The following is a 15,764-nucleotide window of genomic DNA, read 5'->3' as shown; positions in this document are numbered from 1 at the left end:
GTTACTAATTATATATAGTTTTAAATAAGAAATGATGTTAAATATTTTTAATAGCTAAATCTCTTTAGTGATTAAAGTGATTAGAGATATAGGTCATTAAGGCACTGTTAATTTTTCCAAGAGGAAAACATTTACTTGGAGTGATTTCTGGTCCTTTCTAGAATATATTTCAGTTGTAAATGTATGACCCCATAGCACTTTTTGCTGATATACTCTTCTGAATAGAAGACATCTGTCTCTTCCTCTAATCCTTGTGACTTCCTTAATCATTCCCAGGTCTTACATTAGCTCAGATCTACCCCAGGGCTGGTTACCAGTTTACAAAAGGTATCAGCAAGGGAATTAGACTCAAAGCAGTCTGTTCCAACATTTATGCTCCAACTTCACAGTACTTTTTTTTTTTTTTTAATGAAAGTAAAACAGTTTATAATTTGGGTAAAAGGACTACTTGTCAAAATTAATATATTAAACAGGGCCCCCCTCCTTGTTCCTGAAGGCCTAAATTAAGAAAAGTGATTCAAAATGCACAATGGACACATGACGAATGACATGGAATATGGTATGAAATTTTGCTAACCTTTACTTTTCTCATATGCCAAAGGGCATAATTATGTTCAAATAACAGTTATCTTAGACAGTGATGGAAGGGATTTAAAAACAATATTTACAAACCTCTATAAATATTATGCTTCTTTTTATTCACCGTTGCTTGGCTATTTTTCTCTTTGTACAAACCAAATATAGCACTCCTAACTAGTTCCAGTTGGGTGTGCAGTCTTGTGTCAATTTCTATCTCTGTTTTTAGGAAAATCAACTGACATCAGTTAAATACACAGCATCTGTGGCCTGCCTAACAAGGTCTTTGAAGGGGCATGGGGAAAGTTTTGATATGTTATTAGATTTTTTCTTCTCCATAAATATTTACAGCTTTTTATGCTCCAGTAGGTTAGAAAAAGGCTCTTGGAAGAAGATTCAATTACAGCAATCCATAATGCCAGAAATTATCCCCATTTGATAATCTGAGTGACTCAGAAGTCAAAGAAAGGAGACGGTTTTCTTACCCTTTGGTTGGGTCACACAGCTGAGATGAAGGCTAGATTTCCACATAACAAACAACATGGATTTAGCTACAAACATACAAACCTGTTTTACTAACCGTATTTTTCAAAGGAATTAAAACCAGAATTTCTGTGTATGTTGTAGACATTGAATTCTGCCTTCCTAATATGAGTGAAATCAGAATCCCAACACTTTAAGTTTTTGGCAAGTATTATTTGGTGACTTAATCTATCTTTTTTATGAGTCTAAAAAGGAGCTTCCAAAATAGCACAGCTGCTGAATCAAATGTAATAAATTGTTTTGGACATTTTATCAGCAATGGTTCCCAAGAGTAACTGTTAATATGACATAATGCCTGCCCAGAATTCAGGGCTTGAAATAAGACAATGACAGGTAAGATGAATTTTATACATCAAGGTGTCTGAAAAAATAATTCAATGATACATATTTCAGTGCAACTAGATTCTAATTCATATTTTAATTTTTTTTTAGCTAACAAAAGCCATTTTCCAGCAAGAAAGATTCCAGTAGGGTCAAGGATAAGTATAAACATTTTAGCAGATAGGTAAAACTGATATTCTCCTATCTAATGGGAGGTACAGAAGAAGAGAGATGAACAGGCACATTGTCCAAATGCAATTTACTCTTATTTATTATATTTTCAATAACATGGAACTATCCAGTCAGTCTTATGAAAAGATTACACTTCTTGAAATACTTCATTCAATATGAGTTTAAAGAAATATGCCACATCTGTCTTAATGTGTGCAATATATGCATGAAAAATGTTTTCCTTTTTGGTGACTTGCATTCAGGAATGACTTACTTTGACAAAATATATCAAACTGTTTATTGAATAATTCAAAATGTGATTTCTGTATATTTACATCTCCATTGAGAGTTGAAGTCCTCATTAGCTCTCACCTAAAGTGTTACAAGAACCTGCTAATTAGTCTCCTTGCACCAAGTCCTTCTCACCTTGCAAATCTACCCTCCACATCTTTTGCAAAATGAACCTTCCAAGGCACAAATGGAGTTATATCACTTTCCTCTTTTGAACTTTTCTTTGGGGCCTCATCCTCGCTAAAGTGAAGTCTACGTCGCTTGACCAGCATTCTGCCACTCCATGACTCACGCTTTGCCTTCTTCAATCTCATCCTCTGACACTCCCAAGAGTGTTTGAACAATCTCAAGCAGGAATTCTGCACCAGTGCTATTATCTCTAGTGCAAAATCCATCCTTTCTTCTTACTTGATATTTTATCATTCTAAATATACTCTGATCTCTACTGTTAACTCTTCGAAAATATTTCTACATGTACTTACTTCTGATACCCACTGGATTTTTTATAAAAACAGTTGTATACCTCTACAGTATTTTGTGTGGAACTCTAAAATTTCTGCATTATGCCAAAATTATTTTTGTTTGTGATTTGTCTCTCACTCAATGCAAAGTTTATGAAGAGAAGATCTTCTTTATCATGGAAGTACTTAAATCCTTTAACATACAGTAGATGTGTAATTAATATTTCTTAAACAAGAATGGCCCAAACTGCTCTAAGAGATGTTTTTTGTTTAAATGACTTCTTTGGAGAAAATAATTCATGCGAAAATAGAAAATAATAGAAAATAGAATATGAAGACAGACTGCAAAGTACATAGTTTTCTGTTATCTATAAGCAAATCTCAAGCTGGCTACATATGATTATTTAGGATAGATGTTTTGAATGTAGACTCCAGAAATGCTTCTGGATAACAGTCAGATAAATAGACAGAAGGAGGGTTCCAAAGCCTAAAATTGCTCCAGAGATTTGTCTATAAGAATACCCTTCTCTCCTTCTCCTATAAGAAATTTTGAATGAATTGTCTCTGTCATACAAAACTGTGCTGGTTAATTTCAATTACCAAAGTGATTGGATTAAGAACTTCCTAGGTTGGGTCATGAAGGTGCTATTCTCGTCAGTGGATTAACTACTGGCACTGGTCCCTGCATGTGCAGTTAGGGGATGGGGGAGGGTTGGAGGTCTATCTGCTGGGGCATGGCTTTGCAGGGTGGAGCTCTTTTTGTTGCTCTTCCCCTGAGCTCAGTTTCCTGGCTGCTATAAACTAAGCAGCTTTGTTCTGCCATGTTCTTCCCTGACAATATTTTTCCCGTGAGGCCAATTGATCAGGTAAAACCATGTGCCAATTTAAACCTTTCCTCCTTCTAGTTTAGGGTGTCAGGTATTTAGTCAGCAGCGGAAAAATTAACAAATATTTTCTATGCATTTTCCTTACATATCTATGAACGATTGTTAACCAACATTGGATAATGATTCATCTAACATAAGATATTCAGAGTCTTAGCCTAAAATAGTATTTAAAGGATGTTATTAAGAATCTCAGGCTTATTTGGTTTAGAGAAAAATGTGATTACCTCCTTTAGGGTGGCTGATAAGAACTCAGTTGTTCCCTTCATTGATCTCTTGTCCCTTGGTAAGGATTTGTGAGGAGGAGTTGCTGGATGTCTGGGAGAATGGGATTTTCTCAAAACAGGTGTTCTGTTCAACTCTCAGGAAAGTGAGAAGGATGGCAGAAAGCAGAGCAGGGGTGGAGGGTTTAGAAAGTGCTGAAAGGCAAACAGATTGGACTTTGATTATTCAGGATAGAGTGACAGAAAGAATAATGAGCAAATCTCATTCTGTTTGGTTGGCAATTTATTGGAATGTAAGATTGTCTAGTGGATTCTGGCTTTCAACTGTCTGAAACAAAAGAGAAGAAATTTGCCATGATTGGTGCTTACATATGTGCTATAATTTAAGGCCTAAGATTTGAGTACCCTGAGAAATTTCTACCAGAAATAGATGAAATGTTAACTCAATATGAAATTTTGGCTTATCACATGAATGTAATTTCCCAAGCACTTTGTAAAATGACTCGGTACAGTTTGGCTGCAAATTAAGACAGAAGAATTGCTATTGGACCAGAAATATGGTTTGGAAAAGAATCAGAATATCCTACTGGGATTTCAATAAATAATTTTCTTGCTGGGCTGATAACCTTTTCAAAGGGGCATCATAAATCATTAAGGCAAATGTGATCCTGGATAACTGGGATTCCATATGGTAAGGAGGCCTTTGGATGCTTTTTGTGGCTGGAATTACCAAGGCTGAGGAACCAGTACAGTCCAAGATGCTGAGAATAGATGCCTCAGTCAAGATTCTCAGACTAAACCCAGTATCTCAACAGAAAAACAGAACACAAAGGAGAAAAAATCTCAAGATGCACTGCAGACATTGATGTATACATGCCGAACATCATGTTCATATTCAAATGTCAGCAGTGACTATTGTCCTTTATTTATATGTGAAGAATCTAAAGCTCAGAATTACTAAGAAAATTATGAAGCAGAACTAAAATTAGACTTTATGTATATCCGATTAACATTCATATTGTGTTCACTATATGTAGCTCTGATTCCCAAATGTTACTTGGCTATTTGTGTCAAGAATCATCTAAGAAACATCATTAAAAAATGCAGCTTATTCAGAAGTATTGTCTTCCTTTTCCAAGAATCTATTTTAGTAGTTTATACATGAAGATCCTGGAATTGGCATTTTGATATACGAGTATTTCCTAGACATTATGGACTTTTATCCAAGTTTGGATACTGCCTCTTCATATCTTACTATAAAGACAAGGAGCATGTTATAGAATGGAGACACGGAAAGCTGTAATTCTATTATGACAATGCAGCTTGTTGACTATGGGTGGCCGAGCCATTGCCACTCTAATAGAGAATCTATTAGCCTCATTCGTAAAATGGACATAATATATTGTATTGGTCGACGAAGGTTACTCTAACAAAATACCAGAGTATATATGGTTTAAACAGAAATTAACCTTTCAATTTTGGAGGTTAGATGTCCAGCCTCTCTCCTTGGCTTGTGGATGGCTATCTTCACTGTCTTCACAAAGTCTTCTTCCTGTGTGAGTCTCTTTCCTAATCTTTTCTTCATGCATGGACATTGGATTAGGGCTCATTTCAATTCCCTCATACCCATTTAATTAAGCCTTTAGATACCCCATATTCAAACACATTCACATATTTTACAGTCTTGTGGGGTAAGACTGACATACGGGGTAACATAATTCCATCCATATTATCAACATTCAACTAATTTTAAGTGGTTATTTTAAAAGATCAAATTAAATATCTTACATGAAAATGACTTGGAAGCTAAAAAGTATTATGTAGAATCTATTTTTTTTTCTAATTTAAATTCTTTATTGGATTTTTTTTTTGGTACTGGGGTACTGGGGATTGAACTCGGGTCCTTGTGCTGGTGGAGCAGGCAGTGAAACCACTAAGCTAAATCCCTGGTCCTTTATTGGATTATTTTATTAAGTATATAACATTACCCCCACCAGTAGAGCACCAACCTCAGAATGATGCTCTCATTGTTGTTGGTTGCACCAATATCCCAGTTTGCCAAAAAGAAATTAACTTTCAATAATTTCCTTGTTCTGTCTGGAGTTAGTATTAGATAGTAAAAAAAAATCTACTGGGTAGGGTGGACTATGTTGTGTAAATAATTCAGTGTAGTATCCTAAATTAGAATACATTCATGAATGCATACACAGAGATACACACAGATGCACACACACATATTCTCATATAATTTACGAAGCAGATAAATAACCAAACAATTCTACCAGCTATTTCAAAAGTACACTTACTTTTGTTCAGAGAAAAGCTTTATTGAGTGTTTATTTTCTAATAGATATTAGAATCCCAAGCTTACATTTAATTCATGCCACAGCACTGAATCTTAATCTAAAAAGCTATTATTTTTGTTCTCATTTTAACACAAAAAGGAAAATGTCAGTCTGCAGAATTACTTCCCTAGGTCACATGATAAGTAAGTGTTAGACCTTGAACTCAAATTTAGTTTTGTCTGATCTTGAGATTAGGTTTTCTGGTAATGACATGATCCTTTAACAGAGGTACTTTTATGCATAGACACTTCATTGTATTCCACATTAGCACTGGTGAGAATGTTTGCTGTCCAGGGTCGCAGTGTACCCTGCTGTTCAGGATAATGTAAGTGTGTACTAGCAGGTTTTCTGCAGTGGCATCCCAGAGACTAAATGCACAGGACTTGGTGCCTGATGGAAACTTGGAGCTTGGTCCCTGCTATTCTAAATTTGTTCATTTAAAGACTTAAAAAATGCTACCCTACTTGTATTTGATTTTTGCAAGAGAATATTAATATACTGGTTGAACAGAAATATCACACCCAGGCTGGAGATTTAGCTCAGTGGTTCCGCTGCCTGCTGTGCAAGTGCAAGGACCCAAGTTCGATCCCTGGTACCCCCTCCCCCCGCCAAATACTGAGAAACTTGCCGGGGATTTAGCTCAGTAGGTTCACCACCTGCTGTGCAAGCACAAGGACCTGAGTTTGATCCCCAGTACCAAAAAAAAAAAAAAGAAATATCACACACACACACACACACACACACACACACACACCCATGACATTCCTGCTTAAAAGACAAAAATAACATTGGAAATTCCAGAATGTGCTCAAAAAGTTCACACCTAACTCGAGCCATAAGAAGTACCACTTTACATACAAGTCCGCTCCAGTGTTTGGATTTAAACCCCTAGGTGAATTTATGTGTGGTGATTTCATTACAGCAGGTAATTTCCCCTCACATCTAGATTGGGGAAACTAAACTGAGGGAAAAAAAGTTCATCTTTACTCAGAAAAATTATTCAGAAAGATCTTTCTTTCTTTCTTTCTTTCTTTCTTGTTTTTTTGAAGTTTTATGGTCAGTTTATTAAGTTCAATGGCGAAAGTTATCAGAAGAATATACTCCTGAGAGTTACTTTTTCTTAAAAAAAAAGAAAGGAAAATTAAAAGCCTCTCAGCACAGCCACAGATGCTGTGGCTGTGGAGCTCTCCGGAGATGGTGCCTCAGTCCTCTGAGTCTCTCCCTGGGCCAGCAGGGTTGCAGTCTGGGTCGTCCTCAACATCCTCCAGCTCCAAGTCATCCAGTTCCTGGAACAAAGACTCATCTACTTCCCATTATTTCCAGCATCCTCCACGAACTGGATATCAGATGCGTCAAGATTATGATCGGTTTCAAACAGCTGTTTGCCACTTAATTTATTTTTTCCTGCTTGCTCTTCTTCTTTTATCCGTTTCTTTTTAATTTCCAAGAGTTCTGCATCAAACTTGGCTTTCCAACGTAAGAAATTCTCAGTTGTAACAGGGGTGCTGTGGAATAATTGCTTCTCTGCTTCTGCTCCTTCTTTTTCTTTTAGTTTCTTTTCTTCCTCTCTCTCGTTTTTATCTGATCTACTATTTCATTTAATTTTTCCTGCACTGCCGTCCCTAGAGTAAAGATCATGACCACGCCAAGATTTTCCTCAGCCTGTAATGCTAATAATTTTAAAATGTCTATGCCATCATTATCTTCTAGGTTTTCCTGGGAAAATATTTCATAAAGAGGAGCTTCATCTGGGTGTTTTTCACTGTATGTAAACTTGAGTGTAGTCTGGACAGTTTCATCGTTTTCTGCAGCCTCCGATGTCACAGCGATGGCGAAGCTGGGTGGATTTTCTGATAATGCTGTGAAGGAGTGGCGTAGATGGACTCCAGAGCCTCTGGTTCATCTCGCTGCCCCTCGCTGTAGTCTGTCATCGCGGCCCTGGCTGCTGCCCGTGGAGCATGCGGACGCTCAGGCAGCGAGCCACAGCCGAGTCCCGAGGCCTCCTGCCGGGCCCGGCCTGCTGAGCAACACACGTGACGCTCTCCGCCGATCCTCAGAAAAATTTCTTTAAAATGGAGTGTAATTTATTGTTTTGAACAATTTGAAGGGAAAATAAGCAATAAATTCTGTTCTAGGCTCTTCTCCCTCTGGTAACCAGCTTATATTGTAAAGTTTTATTTCACCTGAATTTTCTTACTACATTCAACAATGCATCGTAGTCTCAAGTGTGTTTTCTGTCTTTTATACATGCTTATTTTGTTGCTATATTTTAAATATACGGCTCTGATTCAGCTTTTTTTTTTCTCCTCTTGATTTTGCTTTAAGATTTTTAAAGTAAATCTAATTCTGGTGCAATGCATACTTAATAAATTTGTTGAATGCGTATATGTGCTAGGTAATGAGTAGGACGGTGGCTCTTTCTGCATGATCTTAGCTGAAAACTGATGATCTGTTAGAGAGTCATGGTTTATAGATAGTACAGACTCTTGCTGGAGATGTCTGATCACTTTCTAAAAAAGGGCATCCAATAGGAGCATCTTCAACTTCCCAGAAGAAATGCCTCTGCGATTTATATAATTCTTTATGGGATTTTGGGTGTGATCCTTTTAAAATAGTTGTGCTTATTTTCTTTCATTACTAAGGCCAATAATTAAGTGGTTACAACCTGCTAACTCCACCCTCTGACAGTCAGAAGCCAGGCAGTCCATTTACTAATAGGTGGTGGGTGTATAACCAAAGAGAATATCTTTACTGTTGGTGAGTGGGAGTGGTCGGAGATGGAAAGTCAAAAATCAAAACATAGTTTTGAAAAAGCAATCCCCTAAACACTAGAAAGCACTAAAGAAAAATGTATATGTTTACCTTCCTCATTTTCTTTTTACTTATTACTTGTCCAGTGAGCCAAGAATATATTTAAAATCAAACTGTAGATAAGAACATAGAAAGAAATGTTTGTAATAGTAAATGCTTACTTGATTCATAACACTTGGCACAGGCATGGGCTAGAGTCATAGGAAGGTAAATTGATTCAATAAAAATATGTAGAATAAGAAAACCTAGGATGAAATTAAAGATTAGCCATGTGGAGGGTCAGTGTTCAAGGAGTCTAACAAGGCCACCAGGTCCCTTTAACACATATTAAAATGGAACTGTTTGTGCATTGTAACTCTTACTATGAATAGTTTGCTTTTAAGAACTTGATAAATCCTCTGAAAGGTAACCTATTTAAAGCTATATCTGTTGTGGACATCTCATGGCTCAACTAGGATGAAAGGTACATTTAAACCTGGCCTTTTTTAAGCAATGCGAAGAAGAAAATACCCCAGTAATATTCCAGAGAAAAGAGAAATGGCAAGGGACGTGCAGAGAAAGAAAGAGGATTCTTTCTGTTTATGTTCACTGTCAACTTTACTCACAAGAATAGATTTTAAATCACCACGGACTAGACTCAGAAATGTGGGAGAAGAGTGTCTATTTCTCCACCAACCAGAACATAATAAATCCCAAGGAATCTGAGTCTTGACCTCAGAACCTTGAATGCCATGAATTCACCTTATATGACAAAAGGCATTTTGCAGATGTGATCTTGAGATGGGGAGATGACACTGCCTAACAGAGGAAAATCACCTGACCGAAACAAATGGAAGCAGAAGGAAGCAGCTGCAAATAGAAAAGATGCTACAATTCTGGCTGTGAGGAGAAAGGAAGGGGGTATGAGCCAAGGAATCCTAGGAATGCAGGCCTAGAAGCTGAGTAAAGCAAAGGAAGAAGTTTTTCTCTAGAGCCTCATAAGAATATGGCCTGATGACCCTTTCTCTTTAATTCAAGGAAACTGAAAGAAATTTCAGACTTCTGATCTCCACAACTGCAAAAGAATAATTTGGGTTGTTTAATGACTTTGAATTTGTGGTAATTTTTCAAGGCAAAAGATCATGTATCACCTATAAAGAATAAATGGGAGCATTGTTTCCTCCTTAATGATTCTGGTTATTCTGCAATACTGCTCACTCTGAATATAGGAAGGCAAGGGACTACAATGTGCAACATCAGATGGGGGGGGGGGCGTGGAGAGAAGGTTTTCAAGTAATTTTTAGATATTCCAGGCCTCCATTAAGATCAGTTTGTGCTGAGGCTATTGATATGCTTAGTATTTAATCTGCCACCCTCCATTTTCTTTACTTTTTAATCTTTTACCATACATACATACTATGGATATTGCACATTCTATATTCTATACATAAATACTAGTATATAATATACTATATATGTATATATCTTCCAAGCCAAGATAAATTTCTTTAGTTGTGTCTGAAACACAAAGCTTGGAAAAATGTTGAACGTGGTTGCTCCTGTGAAAAGAGATGTGATTTTGGCACAACCAAATTTAAAATATGCAAAACACCAATAATGAAGGAATTGTGAGGATGGAACTGGGCCTTAGAGGGTGGCCTTGCAAATGCTTAATAGGGAAACTAAAAGCAGGACGAAGCTTTCATTTTTGTTTCTGTCTCTTTATCACCTTAAAAATTTTGGGGAGATCCTTGCTCACCTTCAAGTGTAGGATTACTGATTTTTTAAAGAAGTGTCTGTCTAAATTCTAGTAATATGAGGGTTATTAGCCCACAGTTCTATTAGGCCACAGTTTTGCTGGCCTCTTTTATTCCCCTTGGAGTTTGAAGACAGGAATCTAAGAAGGAAGTGACGTAATTTTCAGGATCTGCAGGGTCATCCATTTACCAGCTTTTACAATGTCCCATACTAGCCCCACTGAAGCAATGTTTAGAGAAGTCTGCAGTCAGTGTCCTCAACTTAAGTCAGCTCCAATTCCAGGAAAAGCAGAGCCCTGCAGACTCCCCATGGTGAGTTGTGCCCCCTCCAAGAGAGAGCAGTTACCTGTGACAGGTATAGAGACTCCACCTACTCCCAAGCAGGAGCCATTATTTCACAGTGAGAACTGCATTGCCCCTCCAGTGATGCTGGCTGTCCCAGAATCCCGCAGAACCAGCCTCTGAGATACCCAGCACCCAACCATGGCTGGATCCGGATTACCTATGCCGCCAGCAAACTTTGCCGATCTTCCCCTTTTCTGTAAATCCCAGAGCTTCGGCCACACCCTGGAAAACAAGTATGGAGCTCTTATCTGTCCTTGGCACCATGGCTGTGCTGACTAAAGCTCCTTTCCTGACATTCCCTGTTGCTCCTCTCCTTGATGGTCATTTTGAGATGAGTGGCCAAGTCTGGCCTGTTGGGAACCTTGCAGCCGGGGTTCTTGCTCTGACTCCAGTAACCAGATGTTGAGCTTCCAGGAAATGTTGGCCTTCCAGACCTCCTACTTTGGGACGGCCACTGCGCTATGAGGGACAGATCCTTTGGTTCATATATTAATCATTTGAAATAAAAATTAAACTTTATTTTGAATTAGCATTTTCATAAACACTGGCCATGTGAGAAATATAAAGAAAAGCTTATATATATATATATATGTGAATATATATCTTAATATACCATAAATGCTATCAATTATTAATGGTCTGAGTGAGTTTTTATTGAAAGCTATTTTCCATAAGATTTTTTTCCTGATTACAATTATAATATGTTCTCAAGGAAATCAGATTGGATACAGACTAGCACACAGGAATTATATAATAATCAGTTGGCATTAAAATGAAATTATGCCCTTAGAACTGCATTCATGAATCGCTATTTTTTCTAATGACACTAAAAATGTGTTTAGTCAGTAACTTCATTTACAGACTTCTGAATACAAAGTGGAATTCAGAGATAGAATTTAAATCACTTTAAGCATATATTGTAGCTGCATATTGAAATTCATGTACAATTTCTCCCTATAAAGTCACCAAGAGGTTTTGAAATCAATTATTTTTTATAGTTCACACACAAACAGAAATAGAATCCTTGTAGAATTTGCATTTATCTTTTCAAGAGTTAATGGCAAGGGGGCTGGACGTATATCCCAGTGGTAGGACACTTGGTTAGAATGTGTGAGGCCCTGGGTTTTATCCCTACTGCGTGTGCGTGCGTGCAGTTAATGACACACACACACAATTAATGACCAGAACAATCTGGATAAGGAGAATACTGTACTCAGAAGAAAAAGTGTTGCAAAATGCTCAGATTTAAAACTTTAAGATGCCTGATTAAATTGTGTAAAAATCCACAGTGTCTCCTACTGCTGGTAATGAACATGAAATCAAGACTGAAAAGGAAAAAAATGGAAACAAAGTCTTTGTTAACAAGAAGGGATGGAGGGATTGAAGGGAGGGCAGGGGGATTAGGGAAAAAAATAAGAACCTAAATATATCATGTAAAAGTACACATTCCCAATGATGAATGTCGTCATACTGTAAACCTAAAATGTACCAATGAACTCAATGAATTAAAAAAAAAAAGACTGACTCTGGCACTTTACGCATATGTAGAAAAGAGGGTAGAGAAAGTTACCATTTTTTTTTTAACTGCTAGCAGAAGTTTAGAAGATAAAATGGATTACAGTTAAGATTTGGCATGTTTTTCGATTGGAACATTAACAAAAAAATGGAAACAGTAGTCAAGGGGAAGTCAAATGTCTCTTGCCCAAACATGATCCAGCCACTTGGAGACACGCTGTGCTTGGATGACATCTCTCTCCCTGTGGACTGAGTATCCATTCATTCGCACCTGCTCCATGCTATAGCTGTCAGTGCCATCTTCCTGTTTGAAGGCCAGAGCTGTATTTCTTGGAAAACTACCTAGCGATAAAACTGTCCCAAATTTTATCACAGACTCTTCTGATTTAGACTGGAGCCAATGATATCATGTAGTAGTGTTGTAATTGATTTTTAATAGCAGCTCTGTAATACCGTGGGTGCCTAACATTATAATAATATCTGTGGAGGATTCTGGTAAATAATTCTCTGATCTGATCTTGTTAGAAAATTATTGCTATGAATAAATAAGATTTATGCATGTGGAATAGAAATGTTGATGCAAAATATAAAACACCTGCAAAAAATTCTCCAGATGAGCTATATTTACTTCCTGTCTGATCTTTTGAGCTATGCTCCAACTCCCTTTCTGTACATGAGCAACGTGTTCAATCTCCCTTTGCTTTTTTTCCAATTAGATGTTCTTTGAATATGCTAATTCCTAGGATAAAATACTCTACTTCTTCCAATTCATTTAATTAACTCCTTCCTTTCATTCAGTCTCAGCTTAAGCAACACTTCAGGGAATTATCTAATAAGCAAGCTCTCCAAATTCTCACCTCAATATATATTATCTTAGAAGCATTGCATTTCATGTTTTAGTTTGTCATTGGATGTTTGTAGGACTTCTTATAACTTTTTTCCTCAAAGATGACAAGACAGATGAAACTAGAGCCTGAGTATATTTGATTTGCATTTCATCCAGAGTCCTTTGTGAATTCCTGGGCTAAATGTAGATGTATCATAAATGTAGGTGGAGTGATTAAAGCCCAATAAATCCAAAAGTGGAGACTCAGAGCAGACCATGGTAGAGGACCTGGGGATGGGCCAGAGTGGAGGCCAGGTGCCTAAGAGAAATCATGATTTTATTTTTTCACATTTTAGTAAAAGGATACATGTAAGATTCTTAAAATGATGAGGCAGCATGCTAAATGGTTAAGAACACAGGCTTTAAAGTCAGAAAATACGAGTTTGAAGTTTACCCGAGCAAGTTATTACTTGACCTTGAACACTTTATTTTCCTTTGTTATGATTTTTTTCTTTTCCTTTTTGTCACTTAAATAGTATGACAGGTCTGTAATACTGACTTGTTTTGTGCATTGTTATATAGTTTAACATTAAATAATATTTCATAGGTTTCCATCTATTCCATCATATGTTTTCAATATGTGCCTATGTATGTCTCCACAGTATTACTTTTCTTTAACTTTTCTTTCCTTCTCCTTCCTTTTAAAAATAGACTTAATTATTATTATGTTTGGTGAATAATTGAGAAGAAATTACCGAGATATCCCAAACAACGCCTGACCTCACACATAAACAGCCTGCCCTATTCCCGACACACCTCAGTAGAGTAGTACCCCTTGTATGGTCAGTTATCATACACTGACATACGATTGCCACCCAAAGTGTATAGTTCATATTAAGGTTCACTCTTGGTGATGTACATTCTGTGGGTTTGGACTAATGTATAGTGACACGTATCCAGCATTATAGTATCTCACAAAAAATATTTATGGCCTTAAAACCCCTTTATGTTCTGCCTTCTCTTTCCCCAGTCCTAGGCATCAATTTATCTTTTTCTTGTTTCCATTTCTTTCTAGTTTTTTAGAATGTCGAATCATTGACATCACATAATGCGAAGTCTTTTGGGGTTGGCTTCCTTCACTTATTAATATACATTTAAGTTTCCTCCCTGTCTTTTCATGGCTCATTTATTTTTAGTGCTGAATAAGGTTTTATTATCTGGGTTTACCATAATTCATGGATAATTCACCTACTGAAGGGCATCTGGGTTACCCCCTAGGCTTGGCAATTGTGGATATAGACATTGTTAACATCTGTGTGCAGATTTGGTATAGATGTAACTTTGCAACTTTGGGTGTGGTGCAGTTTGTTTGTTGGGTCATATGGTAAGAATTTTTAGTCTTCCAATAAAACTGCCACACTCTCTCCCAAATGAAGTTACCATATTGTATTCCCATTAGCAGTGAATGAGTTTCTGTTGCTCCCCATCAACATTTGTTGTTCTCAGTGTTTGAGACTTTGCCCATTTTAATAGGTGTCTATCATTATCTATCTCATTTTTGTGTTAGCTTGCATTTTTCTGCTGATATGTGGTATGGAACTTTTTTTTTTAAATTTGTTTATTCTACAGTGCTAGAAAATGAACCTTGTGCCTTGTGCATGCTAGGCAAGTGCTCCACCACAGAGCTGCATCCGGAGCCAGCATTGTGAATGTGATTTCATATGTGTTTCTTTTTGTAAGGTACATGTTAGTTTTGGCTCACATTTTTATTGCAGTATTTGTTTCCCTGTTGTGAATTCTTTGTGTGTTTTAGACAACGTTCATTTATCAGGTGGACCTTTTGCAAATGTATTCTCTCATTCTATGGATAATCTTATTTCCTTCATGTTGCCTTTAACCAAATAGAAGTTTTTAGTTTTAAGAAAAGTTTTTAGTCTAGCTTAATTGATACTGATCCTAAAAAGCTGTCATCAAAACCGAGATTGTCTATATTTTTTTCCATGTTATCTTCTACGAGTTTTGTGTTTTACATTTAAGTCTTGATCCTTTTTGTGTTAACTTCTATGAAACTTCTAGGATGGGTGATTAATTTTTTTACCTGGGAATATTACTTTTAAAATATTACTTTTATCATTATTTAAAAATATTATTTTCCTTCATTGAATTTCTTTGCTCCTTTGCTGTAGATCAGTAAACTATTTATATAAGGCTAATTCTGGGCCCTCTGTATTTTGCCTTGATCAATTTATCTATTTTTTGCCTATATCACACTATCATGATTGCTACAACTGCGTAGTGATACTTGAAGTTGGGTAGTGCCAGTCTTCCAACTTTGTTCTTCTTGAATTTTGTGCTATGTATTCTGGATCTTTTGCTTCTTTAAACAAACTTTTAAATTAGTTTGTTTATATCCCTCAAAAAACTGACTAGTATTTTAATTACGATTTCACTGATTCAATAGATCAAGCTGATAAGAAGGAACATTCTGATAATACTGTCTTCCTATTCTTTCTTAAAAGTTATAGTCTCATTTTCAATTGTAACAATTATAAATTCAGGTTTCTTCTGCTAGTTCTAGTTTTTCTTTTATTATTTTACACATATGTAGATATTTGAAGAGCTCCTAATATACATACAAACACTCATAACTATTTTGTGCTTCAACAATATGGAAAAGGAGCACCGCAACAATGAAGACAGGACAGTGGACAATAG

At 36.6% G+C, this 15,764-nt stretch overlaps 1 protein-coding gene and 1 pseudogene across 25 annotated transcripts in view; one reads left to right on the top strand and one right to left on the bottom strand.

The window, feature by feature from the left end:
- The window catches only part of Lrrc4c (leucine rich repeat containing 4C), a 1,178,862-nt gene that overhangs the window by 73,509 nt on the left and 1,089,589 nt on the right, over positions 1-15,764 (top strand). The window lies entirely within an intron of this gene.
- On the bottom strand, positions 6,969-7,454 carry LOC147829558 (RWD domain-containing protein 1 pseudogene; annotated as a pseudogene).

Source organism: Heterocephalus glaber, unplaced genomic scaffold, assembly GCF_053883595.1.
Source record: "Heterocephalus glaber isolate CG9 unplaced genomic scaffold, H.glaber_assembly_v1.0 deba00000594, whole genome shotgun sequence".
Classification (NCBI taxonomy): Eukaryota; Metazoa; Chordata; class Mammalia; order Rodentia; family Bathyergidae; genus Heterocephalus; species Heterocephalus glaber.
The sequence above is the reverse complement of the archived record's forward strand: the minus strand, read 5'-3'. Positions and strand labels throughout refer to the sequence as shown.